The sequence below is a fragment of the Diabrotica undecimpunctata genome, chromosome 8, assembly GCF_040954645.1.
Source record: "Diabrotica undecimpunctata isolate CICGRU chromosome 8, icDiaUnde3, whole genome shotgun sequence".
Taxonomy (NCBI): domain Eukaryota; kingdom Metazoa; phylum Arthropoda; class Insecta; order Coleoptera; family Chrysomelidae; genus Diabrotica; species Diabrotica undecimpunctata.
Genome location: NC_092810.1, coordinates 141,991,348 through 142,004,785, shown reverse-complemented (window position 1 = coordinate 142,004,785; position 13,438 = coordinate 141,991,348). Strand labels below are relative to the sequence as shown.

General features: G+C 33.7%; 1 protein-coding gene across 3 annotated transcripts in view; it reads right to left on the bottom strand.

Annotated features, from left to right (window-relative positions):
• The window catches only part of LOC140448135 (uncharacterized), a 546,485-nt gene that overhangs the window by 58,910 nt on the left and 474,137 nt on the right, over positions 1 to 13,438 (bottom strand). The window lies entirely within an intron of this gene.

The window sequence follows — 13,438 nt, the reverse complement described above, 5'->3', positions numbered from 1 at the left end:
ACGGCTAGCTAAAAATAATTAGATTTAGTACCCTTAACCCTTTCATTACTGGGGGGACATATATATCACAGCGTATTTTAAAAAATCTGCTGGCATCTGTTTGTCCCCAAAGCCGATGTTATTTGAACGCATCTGTATTTTTAGACATTTCTTATGTTTTATGTAGAAGCCAGTAAAAAGAGGTATAAAAATATGGCAACGAAGTGATTCTTTCACAAGATATATATATATATATATATATATATATATATATATATATATATATACGATTTCAATATTTACTCTGGAAAAGAATCCACATCAACTACTGGAACTCTAGGAAAACGAGTTGTTGAAACTCTAGCCAACACTATACGGTCACCAGATGTGTCTACGCTTTTACAGATTTTTCACTTCGTTCAAGTTACTAACCACCCTAAATTTTCCATGTTTAGGAACTTACTAGACCAATCGAGTAAACGTAGCCAAATTTGAAAATATCAAAATGTTAAGGGGTGATATGGAGTTTTTAGTTTCATCCGAAGGAATTTTAGCGACTAAATGGAAAGATACGAAAGCAGTGATGCTGATGTCCAATTGTCACAGTACAACTGTTGGAATTCTCAACAGAAAGCTGAAAACTGGAGAAAAGGCTGAGTCCACTTGTTCAGAAGCAATTATTTTTTACAATAATTTTATGAGAGGAGTAGATCTCGCCGATCAAAACGTTAGCACATATAAATTCTTGGATTATTTACAAGGATTTGCATAAAAGAAGTGATAAATAACAAGATAATACAAAATTTTCACTTTTGCATTACATGTGTACTTTTTAACACTCTAAATACAAATATTCTCATTTTGAAAGCTGTATAATTAAACAATTTTTCAACAAATTATTTTTTTCGATACATCATTAAAGTGATTGATAAAAAAAGTAATACAGCGCTAGTATAGAAGCTGCGCTTCAAAAGTATCAACTCTATAGAACAAAAGTTGTAACCGTTTTAAAAGTTTCAAATTATTTTTCAAAGTATCCAAAATTTATTATTACAATTTCTAGTAAACATTCAAAACAAAGTTGCTTACGCCATCTATCCTCCGAGTGCATCTAAATTACCTCAAGGATCCACCTGTAGTCCCGGGCGTAGGAAATTTCGACACTAAGCAGGTAGCGACTAAAATTTAATGGCAATTTTCGACACCAGCCCCAATTCCCGTTTTTATCTTACAGGTATATTCGACACCAAATAAATATAGCTGCGACATAAATAAAATACCTTAATTAATTAATTTATTTATTTTAATAAAAGTAATGTGCATTTTATTTCTTTATAACTGTAATAATATCTAAATATAATACAACTAGTACCTAATTTTTGTACATTTTACCGTTAATATACTTGTATACAATGATTTATTTGCTATTATAGGAATGATAAGATACAGCTTTTATAAAATCTAACCTACGTATTTGTTGGGATCGTAGTTTATCCATCATTTTCTCCAAAATTGCCAATTTAGCCTTAACAGTAGTATCTTTGATTTTTGCTGGTATATGTAAACTATTTATTTTGACATAAGTGTCTACTTGAAATTCTTTTAACTTTTCATTAAAAATAAAAATAGAAGGATGTGTTGAATAAAAAGAAGAATTAAATCTCGAATGAAAGGATTCACAGGCATTTGTGGTCTTCGCAATAGACGGATTCTGATTAGACCATATGTGTGGTGGAAATAGAGCGTTATCGAAAATGTAATTTTCCAGTAAATAATCTGCATATATATCAAGTGTTGCGTTTATAGGTTTATATGACATTAAATCATAAAGAAAGCATTCTTCAACTTCTGCTGGATTTAAATAAGTTAAACCAAACGTATGCCTTAACCATTTTCCAATTTCTGAATTTGTATCCTTATATTCTTGTACCAAACCCAAAGATTGAATTTTTTTAAACCAGTTTTGGTGTAAGTGAAAACGGCATCCACTAATTTTTGCATTGGGCCACATATACAATAAAGCACAGTGAATTGCTTTTTCAAAGTCCACAAATATTTCAGTTGGCTCTAATGATAATTGAAATGTTTAAAAAATCTTAGACCTTAATAAAGAAAATAAATTTTTGTATGTCATTGACAATTTGTCCTTTAACAAACAGTATGCTAAAGGAACATAATGTCCATTTTCCAAGCCATGTATAGTAAATAATTGTAGAAAATATTTGGTACTGTATGAAAATGTACCATCCATATACAAAGTTTTTAATTTACACAACAAACGAATATTTGTCTCGCATGAAAATACAATTACATTTAATTCAGGATGATTTAAAAACAAAAAACTTTCATTGCGACAGGTTTTAGGAGAATAATTACTAACCGCGTTATGGACTTCTGATATGCTTCTTGGTAACGGACCTGGTAACAGTTTACGACGACAGTTGTAAATGTTCTTTCTTATGCTAGCTATGTCAGGAACCGTCAGCAAATTGGCATCACACTCAGCAACAGCAGTTCTTGTAATTTTGGCAGGCTTTTCCGATATGTCCTCTTGGGCTTTTCTTTTACATGCATTGGTTACCATCTTTACTTCAAGCTTTTTGGATCGGCTTCATGATTATGTACCAAATCACTTCTTGTGATGGTGAGGTCCTCACAGCCTATTGTAAACACTTTTGCGGAACACTTAGTGTTTCTTTGGATGCAGCGCCAAAATATCTCGCCGCTTTTTAACACTTTCTGTTTCGAGAACGAATGATGCTCCACCACTAATAAATCTCGACCACGGGAACTTTTTATCAAACTCATTTTTTAAATATCCGTATACGTGCACAAGTCAACGTCAAACAAGAAATAAATTACAACTGAAATAATTTAGTCACAAGTACACAAGTGCCACGCCCCCCGCCGTGACAATAAATATTGGGAAAACCCGCTTGTCCTGCTTGGATGCAAATGTCCATCGCCGCTAATTACCTACCTACCTGCTTTACGCCGCGGTGTCGAAATTTCCTATAATAAAATTTGACCCTTCGATTACCCCAGGTACAAAGACAATTTGGTGTCGAAAGTTCGCCCGCCGGTAGTCCCTAATAGCTCTGACTTCGGCCTCAAAAGCCGAGCATTCGTAAACACCGTGAAATTTATCTCCGCTAGAGCCAATACAAATTACGATTTTTACGAAAGGTGAAAATAGCACAGCTCTTATTATATTATCGAGCTACCGCAATTAAAAAAAATAAGCTTCTGCGTGCTCTACAAACCGAGATATAGCAAATTTTTCCAGCGCGCTTCAATTTGAAGTTCCATTCTAAAAAAAAACGGAGATCGGAAAGTTCTCCTCTCCACTTAAACGTGGCGGTATTTTACGAGTATAAATACTTTAACGGATTATAACTTTTTACACCTTCTCTGTATATGCCATCTATAAATTTGATCATAAAATTTAGATCTTCACTTATAATCTGTTCAATCGAAAGCTCTTAATGTTCATAAACAGGGGAAACATGATTTAAAAAAATGCTATATTGGTTCCTATTAGTCATAGAAAGTTCTTTTTTAAAGATTGTGTTTTTTCATTATCTTTTCATTGAACCTACTTACACGGGCGAGACATTAATATTATCAAAGTTGTTATAAAGATTTAATAGCTAGTAAGTCAGCCCTTTTTCAAACGGGTTTTTAAAGAACAATTTTGATAAAATGTTAATTTTTTTAATACATCTTGAAACTGAAGCCTTAAATAATCGATTGCAATCTGCTAAATACCTCTGGATTCACTGTTTGGGCAAGTACAGTTGCTTAAATAATCTCTCTCCAGAATAAAAAAAAAACTCATTAATTTCCATTATTTCAAGTAGTTATTTTACATGTCATTACTAAAAAAAAAACAACAGATTTACTGGGGTATATTGTATTGTTGTTAAATATATGTACTTCCATTGAAGGTATCAAATATCACAACTCAAAATTCTAACAACATTCATGACCTTTAACAGTGTAATAACCATCATTTTTTAGCTGTTTTCCAAAAATTATAAAACCCCGAGGCAAATCAACGTTTAGTTTGAATTTTATTATCAGCTACTAAAAGTTTAATGGATATTAAGTTAAAAAAACAAATCTATTATTATGGAATTCTTACTAGATGCCGAGAGCAAAACATATTTTTCACATTTTTACATTTTTTCTGCATGGGCATGAGCATTAACACGGAGTTTATATCTACAATGTATGTGATATTTTTTCCGAGTAAGTTGATACACTCTTTTACTTAATTCGCATGCTTCATAGGTATATAGACGACAATCATAAACCGAAAGATTGGGTCTAATATTCCAACATTTTTACGAGTGTTATTTCCAGTATCTACACGTTTGTGGTAGTTAAAACAAGAAATCGTTTCATTTATTTACTGGTTGACCACGAAACCTTGCCGTATTAATCTGATAATGTACTTGAACCCTATTTACTTGTCTCTCAACGAACACATGACGAATTGTTCAGTGTTGATAGCCGGTAATAAAGCACTTACTTACTTCAACTACGACTTCCAAGAGAGAGCGGCTAGACATCTTTTTGTAGCTTGTTTTCGTTGCCAGGCTTGGATTGAACTCAAAAAGACATTTTAGAATTGATTCAAATTCGTCATGTCAGAAGAAATATATGCGATAATAAAATATAGTAAGATCGATATACAAGGCCAGTCATATAATATTTAAAGTTTTTATTAAAGTAGCTAACGTTGTACATACCTATATACATACATCTAAATGAGAATGAAAAAATATACACGGTTCCTATTTAAAAAAATAGGTATGATTGCTTTACCTCGTAAGTTATTAATCACCCCTTTTGGGAATTTTGTACCATAATGAAACTATTTACTACTATCGGTTTCTGTCTTTTTGAATGAGAGAGAATGGAGCACAATTCGTCGAATCTTCCGTGTATGAATCGGTATCAATAGAGTGTTCAAACATTATTTCTGTATCAAATGTCATCAATGTAGATATCCTTTTGTGTAGCCACTACTTGAAGTGGAAAATAGCAGGACACATTCGCTATATATTGGTGTAGACATGAAAAAAAGATATTCTTTATAAAGTCTGGTAAATTGGAAATTCTGGTTGTTCTAATGCAATTGGTATTTTCGTTCATTTGGTTTCATTTATCACTCATTCCAATTACCATGTTATGCCAAACAGCAGTTGTAACTATTACAGCTAACGATATGGTAAAAGTCTCTTCCAAACTCTATAACATTGAGATAATGTATGGATAATCTGAACATGTTTGTGGATTCAGCAGCGGTGTTAATAAATATTTTTTGCAAGCATATCCACTATCACCTAATAAAAAGCAGTCAGGGAATTCATTATTTTCAACTCGGGTCCGTGAGTGTGAATCACTAAATATCGTTGAGTCGTTTATGCTTCCAGTAAACAATTATATCAATACATTTTAATTGTACCTGTTATTTAAACATTTATGTCAAGAAACAGAAAAACCATGCATTCTTGTTTCTAACAAACTCACTATGCTCTTCTCCGGGGGCATGCATTTTTATATGTATACAATTTATCGCTCCAAGGACCCTCGGAAATCTTGAAGTTTGGTAGAAATAATTTTGTACCTTAATTCACTGCGGTTCTTTTGCATTTGTATGAACCGAGAACATATAAAGTTTTATGGAGTATTGTCAACGCACCTTCGTACTACAGGAACAGTGACCTCCACAAAGACCAAGAAATGAAAAATAAAATTTTCACGATCAACGATGTCAGGAGTGAGACCATTCAGCTTCTAAATGGAAGAAGACCTTCGAGTTAGTTAGGAGAAAAACAAAATATAGTGTAAGTGATGGTAAAACGTTTTACACATTAATATTTGTGTAATAAATTAATAAAACTTAAGGGACACAAATGAATTTCTCTTTAGTCCTAAGTTTTTAGTGATTATTTAGGTTAGAAAAAAATTACTGAGTAATCATATTGATTGACAATATTGTAATTTTTATAAGCATTTTATTATTCGATTCGATTTCCAACTCGAATATCGTTGTCAAAATTTTCAGAACCATATTTTTAACTTCTGTTAAAACAGTCTCCAACAACTTATTACAAATTAAATTTATTTCAGTTCATAAAACAGCACCAGATTTTATATATGTAGCAAAATTCATTTACTGTTAACAACCAAGTAGGCAGACAATGGGTCAGACGACGTATGCAGATAACCGCGTACTTATAAAAAGAAAGAAAAAGGTCTCATGAAAAAAGGTTACGTGAAGGATTATTTGATGCTATATTCATCACCCGTTATCTGCTATCTGAAGTAGAAGGCAATATGTGAGTACGTTCCATTGTTGCCGTTGATGCATTGATAATGGAAAGATCGAATATTTTAATATTTACAATAAAAACTTTTATTTAAATAATATAATTTGGAGGATTTTGAAAAATATATCCATCGTCTATAAAATATAGGGTGTTTTTTTTAGAGATAAAGAACTTTGAAATTGAATAAAACAAAAATTATTTTTATCAATTGACATGAAATTGACTTTATTCGAAAGATAATCTTTTGGCATTATAATAATTTAAATATGATTTCTAGCATAAGACTGTTATGGCTAGCTCTAACGTAGTCCAATATGGAGGTCCAATTTTCGATCAGTTTCTCCACTATTTGTCTTTGTATATCGGTAGTAACGCTGCGAATGTTGTCCTCAAAGTAGTCAATCGTTTCATGGTTATCGGCGTAGACTAGCACTTTCGCATATCTCCACATAAAATACTCTAGCAGTGTTAAATGGCACGATCTTGGAGGCCAATACACGGTCCAAAACGTGAAACTATGCGGTTATCAAACGTTTCCTTCAATAAATCAATTGTGGCACGAGGTGTGTAACATGTTGCGCCATCTTATTGAAACGACAGCTCCTAAACATCATGGTTGTTCAATTAATGAATGAAAAAGGCAGTAGTCATGGCTCTATAGCGGTCACCATGACTGTAACGTTCTGGCCAGCAGCGTTTTTGAAGAAGTATGGTCCAATGATTCCACCAGACCAAAACAGTCGGTTTTTCTGGATGTGATGGTTTCTTAACCTACATTTAAGGATTATCTTAACTCCAAATAGGGCAGTTTAGTTTTTTGACGTAGCCCTTCGACCAAAAGTGAGCTTCATGAAAAAAATTCGCTTATGAAAATCGGAATCCACGGCTATCTCATTTTGGACCCACTTACCGAATATACGAATCTACGCCTTGCTTGGTTATGATGTGCCTTCAATTCTTGCATAAGTTGGATTTTGTAAGCACGCAAAGCAAGATCATTGCTCAAAATCCTCCATAAAGTGAATGGACACGTATACAAATGCTGTTCACGATGGTAGATAGACTGATTTGGGCTATTCTGTATGCTACACTCTACAGCAGCAACAACTTCTTCTGTACGCACTGTACGACGTGTCTGCGAATGCATATTATCATTTAGAGTAAACGTGGTGCCAAAACGTTCCATGGTTAATCGAGTTAGTTGCTCTGATGAACTATTATGTTGACCATAAAATGGACGTAGTGCGCGATACGTTTTTCGAACAGAACCACAATTTTCAAAATCAATTTGTACAATTTGGTAGCGTTGTTCAGGCTTCAAGTCTATTCATGCTGAAATGCCAAATCAAACTTAACATAAATCACTTAATAGCTGTCTAAACGGCCGACAGTTAAAAAAGTGTTACCAACTTACATTTTTATACCTCTAAATAAACATCCTTTACATTACACATGACCATTCCAATAATATAAGGATACTGACTTCACCTTTAAAGTTTAAAGGTGAAGTCAGCATTTATTATTGTGTACTCAGTTATTTATTGTCAATGTTTATTATTGTTTAGTCATCTTATTTTATACTTGTGTCTTATTTAAACAACACCAATGATCAGAATATACTCAGTAGCAGTAATAAAGAAGACTTTCGAATTAAATCATAAAAACAATTTTTTTATTTTTGTTTACTCTTTGATTTTAATTTAAATTTTAGTTTATTATCAAGACATAGTTTTATTATATAGCCTAATATATCTTTTCCGTCGACCGTCCATTTATGATTAATTTTAACACCCTCAAAATCATTGATTAATGACCCCTATTAATGAATGATTTTCTATTAATGAACGATTTTATTATAGGCAACACAACATACATTGCTTGTATAAATTAATTTAACCACATTTAACGCTCTGTGATTGGCAGTGACCTGTGGTGTAGGCAACCAAACATATAGGTACCTATTTATATTCCCACTAAAAAATTATTTAAAATGACATAGCCGCTGTCATTGTACTGTCTGTCATTGTATGTCATTATTTATCGTTAAGTAAATAAAAATTTAAACTAAGATATTTTTATTTCTGAAAAGTATGGTCGACGGAAAAGTTTTATAACGAACTCGTGAATTAAAATGGCGATTAACAATTTCGAACATTAATCGCCCTTATTAATACACTTGTTGGTTAAATAACTATTCTAAAATTTATACACGCACTATTAATATAAAGCAATAAACAATTATATTACTTAGTAATTTCCTAAGTGGCTCAATGAAAGTACTTATTTACCATGTTTTGTACTGTGATTAGTAAAATAGTTCGATAATTAGATATTAAGTAAACCAATATTAAGTAAATCTGGCGACGAGTTCATCTGGAATAGCTGCAACTTTATTAGAAGGTAAACGAACTGCACATTCTGAACAGCGCAGTGGTGACGATTTTACAGGTATGCAAATTAATCATTTGGGACGAATGTTCAATATAAAATCCACAAGGAAAATAATTCCTGTAGCTGGCTGTATACCACGTATAACAAAAGAGGTTAGTCTTTGTATGTGGGTATATTTTATTTTATAAAAACCCTTAAAAGGGCAACATTACAAGCACGAACGTTTTCGGAACAACTGTTCCATCATCAGGTTAAAATGCAGGTTAACATGCCTGAGCCACCAAAATATTTGGGTAAAAACCCTTTAAATTGAAAAATGTTACCGAAGAATGTACATGATGTTTATAATATTATATGATGTTTAATATTTTAATTAGATTTTACTTCAGGTAACATACACCCATGCTTAAGTGAGTTCCAGTGTCCGGAGAGTACACCTCTTAAAACGGACTACGGTTGGCAACTGATTGCCATGAACTGTTGCCATGAACATTGAATCAGTTGCCAACCGTAGTCCGTTTGAAGAGGTGTACTCTCCGGACACTGGAACTCACTTAAGCATGGGTGTATGTTACCTGAAGTAAAATCTAATTAAAATATTAAACATCATATAATATTATAAACATCATGTACATTCTTCGGTAACATTTTTCAATTTAAAGGGTTTTTACCCAAATATTTTGGTGGCTCAGGCATGTTAACCTGCATTTTAACCTGATGATGGAACAGTTGTTCCGAAAACGTTCGTGCTTGTAATGTTGCCCTTTTAAGGGTTTTTATAAAATAAAATATACCCACATACAAAGACTAACCTCGAATGTTCAATGATCCACAAGAGGTCATTGGAGATACTGATCAGAGCTTTGAAAGATATTCGTGAGAATAAAAATATTTTTAGGTGTCAGGTGATTTTCGTCAGGCTCTTAAAATTATTCCTCAATCAACTGCTGCGGACGAACCAAACGCATTCCTAAAATTATCCAATTTTTAGCGAAACTTAAAGATGATCCAATTGGTAACTAATATGCGTATCTTTTACAACAAGATCAAAGTAAAATTGTGATTTCGCAGCAGCTGTTAGATATTAGAAACGGTAAAGTCGCTCTGGACACCTCGACCGGATTCATCACACCAAACCACTTATTTAAGCGTGTTTTTCTGGATATAGCGCAACAGTTCAATAACAATAATTGCCTGATCCAACGAGTAATATAGGCGGCAAAAAATACAGATGTCGACGATCTTAACGCGACCATTCAGAATTTTCTTCTCGAAAAGTTGTTTTCGTTCAAATCAGTTGACACAATTATAAACCAGAATGGCGCAGTCAACTATGTTACAGGGTTTTTAAATCCATTGGAATTGCCTGCACTCCCTAAAAGTAGGATAAGTAAAGTTGTCATTATACTGTGTACATAAATGTATGAACGAGACTAACTGTGAAAAAACTAATAAATAACATCATTGAGACAATGATCATCAAAGGAAAATACAAAAGAGAGGATGTCTTGATTCCACGTATACCGATGATTCCAACGAACTTACAATTTGTTTTTATGCTTCTACAATTTCCCGTGCGTTTGGCTTTTGCCATCCACTTACCTCCACAGTCTTCCAGATTGAACCGCGTCGGTTATCATTGCGCCGAGCTTTCGACATCCTCTTTGATGACTTCTTCAGGGCTTCCGAGGTCTCAGTCTCCCAAACCCAAAGACACTAATCACTAATCAATGCGTTACTGGTGCTGGGAATAGAGGAAGGGTCATTTATACCGTCGTTGGTGACGCGGTTTGAGTGGAGGGTGGTGTGGGGGCCAGCGTGGGGATTGGCGCCGGAATTGGCGCGAACATGACAGTAGGGTTTTGATTGACGGGTGGAGCGGACAGTATTTTCTTTATGAGAGGTCTCCAAGTCGAAGGTACCGTATGCCGTCATCTCTTTAATTGAGACAATTTGGTCTTTTTTCAATTTCTATGGCTTCTCGGTTTATAGAAGTGGATGGGAGCTATGGTTGTGGAGTTTGACAATCAATTTTGCGGCCTGTATGAAGATGGTGTTGGCCTAGAGCTGAAATTGAGTCGGAATTGCGAACAGAAATGGAATGTTCATAAATCCTATTTTGGATTCTACGATTTGTATGGCCTATATAGGATCGGAGGTAGTCTGTACAAGGAATTTCATAAACTCCGTGTTGTTCATTTGGAATGTTTTCTTTGATTGATCGGTCAAGAGATGAAAGGTTTTGTTGGGGGGTAAATATTGTCTTTACTCCTCTTGATTTTAGAATTTTGTCGATTTTCTCAGTAACACCTTTGATGTAAGGAAGAAAAGCTTTCGTATGATGAGGGTTTGATACTTTGAGTTGAGATGGAGTGGGAGATTGATGTCTGTGGATGCTCCTATTTATGTTATTTTCGCGGTAACCGTTTTGGATGAGGGCTTTTTTAAACTAGTGAGTAGCAGTAGTAGAGAGCTCAGTGGGTCTACTTGCACCATCGCAAAGGCGTATTGATTTGGAGACAAGCGTATTAATGACTGAATTAATTTGTGAAGGGAGATAATGAGAGTTGGTATTCAAGTAACGATTGGTATGGGTGGGTTTTCGATAAACAGAGAGATAAAAACCTTGGAATTGGTTTTTCTTTATGATAATGTCGATAAACGATAAACGAATGAATCAGTTTCCACCTCCATCGTGAACTGGATACTAGGATGTATACCATTTAGATGGGTTTGAAAAGACACCAAAGCATGCCTGCCATGGGGCCAAATGACGAATGCATCGTCAAGATATCGTAGCCAACATGTAGGTTTGAGCATTGATGTGGATAGTGCTCGGGTCTTGAAGTCTTCCATAAAGATATTAGCAATTACTGGAGATAGTGGGGAGCCCATTGGGGCACCATTTATTTGTCTGCAGAATTGATTTTGGTAGATGAAATAAGTGTTGGGCATATAATGTTTAATAAGATATAAGTGGTCTTGCTGGATACTGTATTTAGTTTTCAGAATATTTAGAGTTTCGTCTATAAAAATGTTTGTAAAGAGTGAAACGATATCGAAACTTACTAGAATGTCTGACGGTGAGATAGGATATTGTTTAAGAAGTTCGATGAAATAAAAAGAATTTTTTGACGAAGAGAGGTTTCTCTTTATTGATAATGGCTTTTGTTGTTTTCTCCAGATAGGTTGTTGGATTATTAGGAATTGGTCTGTAGTCTGGAGTATTAATGATGTTTGAGAGTTTCTTAATATTAGATGAAGTGTTTAGGATGACGGTGGCATTGCATTTATCAGCGGGAAGAATGACTAGATTTGGATTTGACTGAAGTTCTTTCAGGGTTTCTCGGAATGGCTGATGTTCGGAGTAGGAGACTTTGAGTTTCTAAGAACTCTAGCGATGTCTTGTCTAGTAAACGTAGAGCTAAGATTAATACTCTCACAGGAATTAATATTAAACTCAACGGTCTTCCGGGTTGAATCCGTCGGTTATCATTGCGCCGAGTTTTCGACATCCTCTTCGATGTCTTCTTCAAGACTTCCGAGGTCTCAGTCTCCCGAGCCTAAGATACTACTACACTGATCACTAATCATTGCGTTGCTGGTGCTGGGAATAGAGGAAGGGTCATTTATACCATCGATGGTGACGTGGCTTGGGTGGAGGTTGGTGAAGAAGACATCGAAGAGGATGTCAAAAGCTTGGCGCAATGATCACCGACGCGGTTCAACCAAGAAGACTGTTTAATTTAACATTAATTCCTGTAATAGTATTAATCTTAACTCTAGGTTTAGTTGTACTAACCGCAGAAACCTTTTGGAACATATATATATATATATATATATATATATATATATATATATATATATATATATATATATTTTATTGAACCTATATACAAAGTTCTAGAGTTCTATAAAAATGGTTGAAAACGTAAATTTGGCAACAACGCAAACGTTTTTGCACCTTTTTTGCGTGGTCGACGAAGTAACTTGACCTCTTGAAAATATCTTTCCGTTTCATTAAATATCTCTGCGTGAAATAATTTTTTGTGTTAAAAGTGTACAGTAATAAAAACAAAATAACAGTAATTTAAAAAGTTATAGGCAAGTAAAAAGGCAGCAATAATGTCTTGGAACATTATGTAACTTTTCTCATGTTATTTATTTATTTATATACACTGGTTAACAAGGACAAAATAGTGTCAGCCATTTTTTTTGTACAGTTTTTTGAACTGAACTGAATTTTTAAGTGCACGTGAACACATAATTAAGATAAAAAATACCAAAGAAAGTATTGTCAGTAAAATCAGTTTTTTTAATCGATTATAATGATGATCCGTACGAAAAGAAACAACGAAGTGATGTCTGTAAGGACTATGTAAGAGAGTGTTACACGATCTAACTAAACCATTTAAAGACAATAGGTAGATACATATTATTTTATAAATTTTCCAAAGCCTTTATTTCTTTATAAACAATGTTATTTCTTTATTAAATAAAAAATATTTATTTAATAATATTTCTTTATAAACTTAACCATGACGCTTATAGATATACATATATCTGCAAATACCTCATTGATCAAAACTGTACGAAAAACATGGCGGTTGGCTGATGAAAAAGCCTATTGCGCGCAATTCTAAATACATCTGACAGTTGCCAGGAATGTGAAAAGATTATAAAATTAAAATGACATTTTTTGTAATTTGGCCTAAAAACAAAGTATG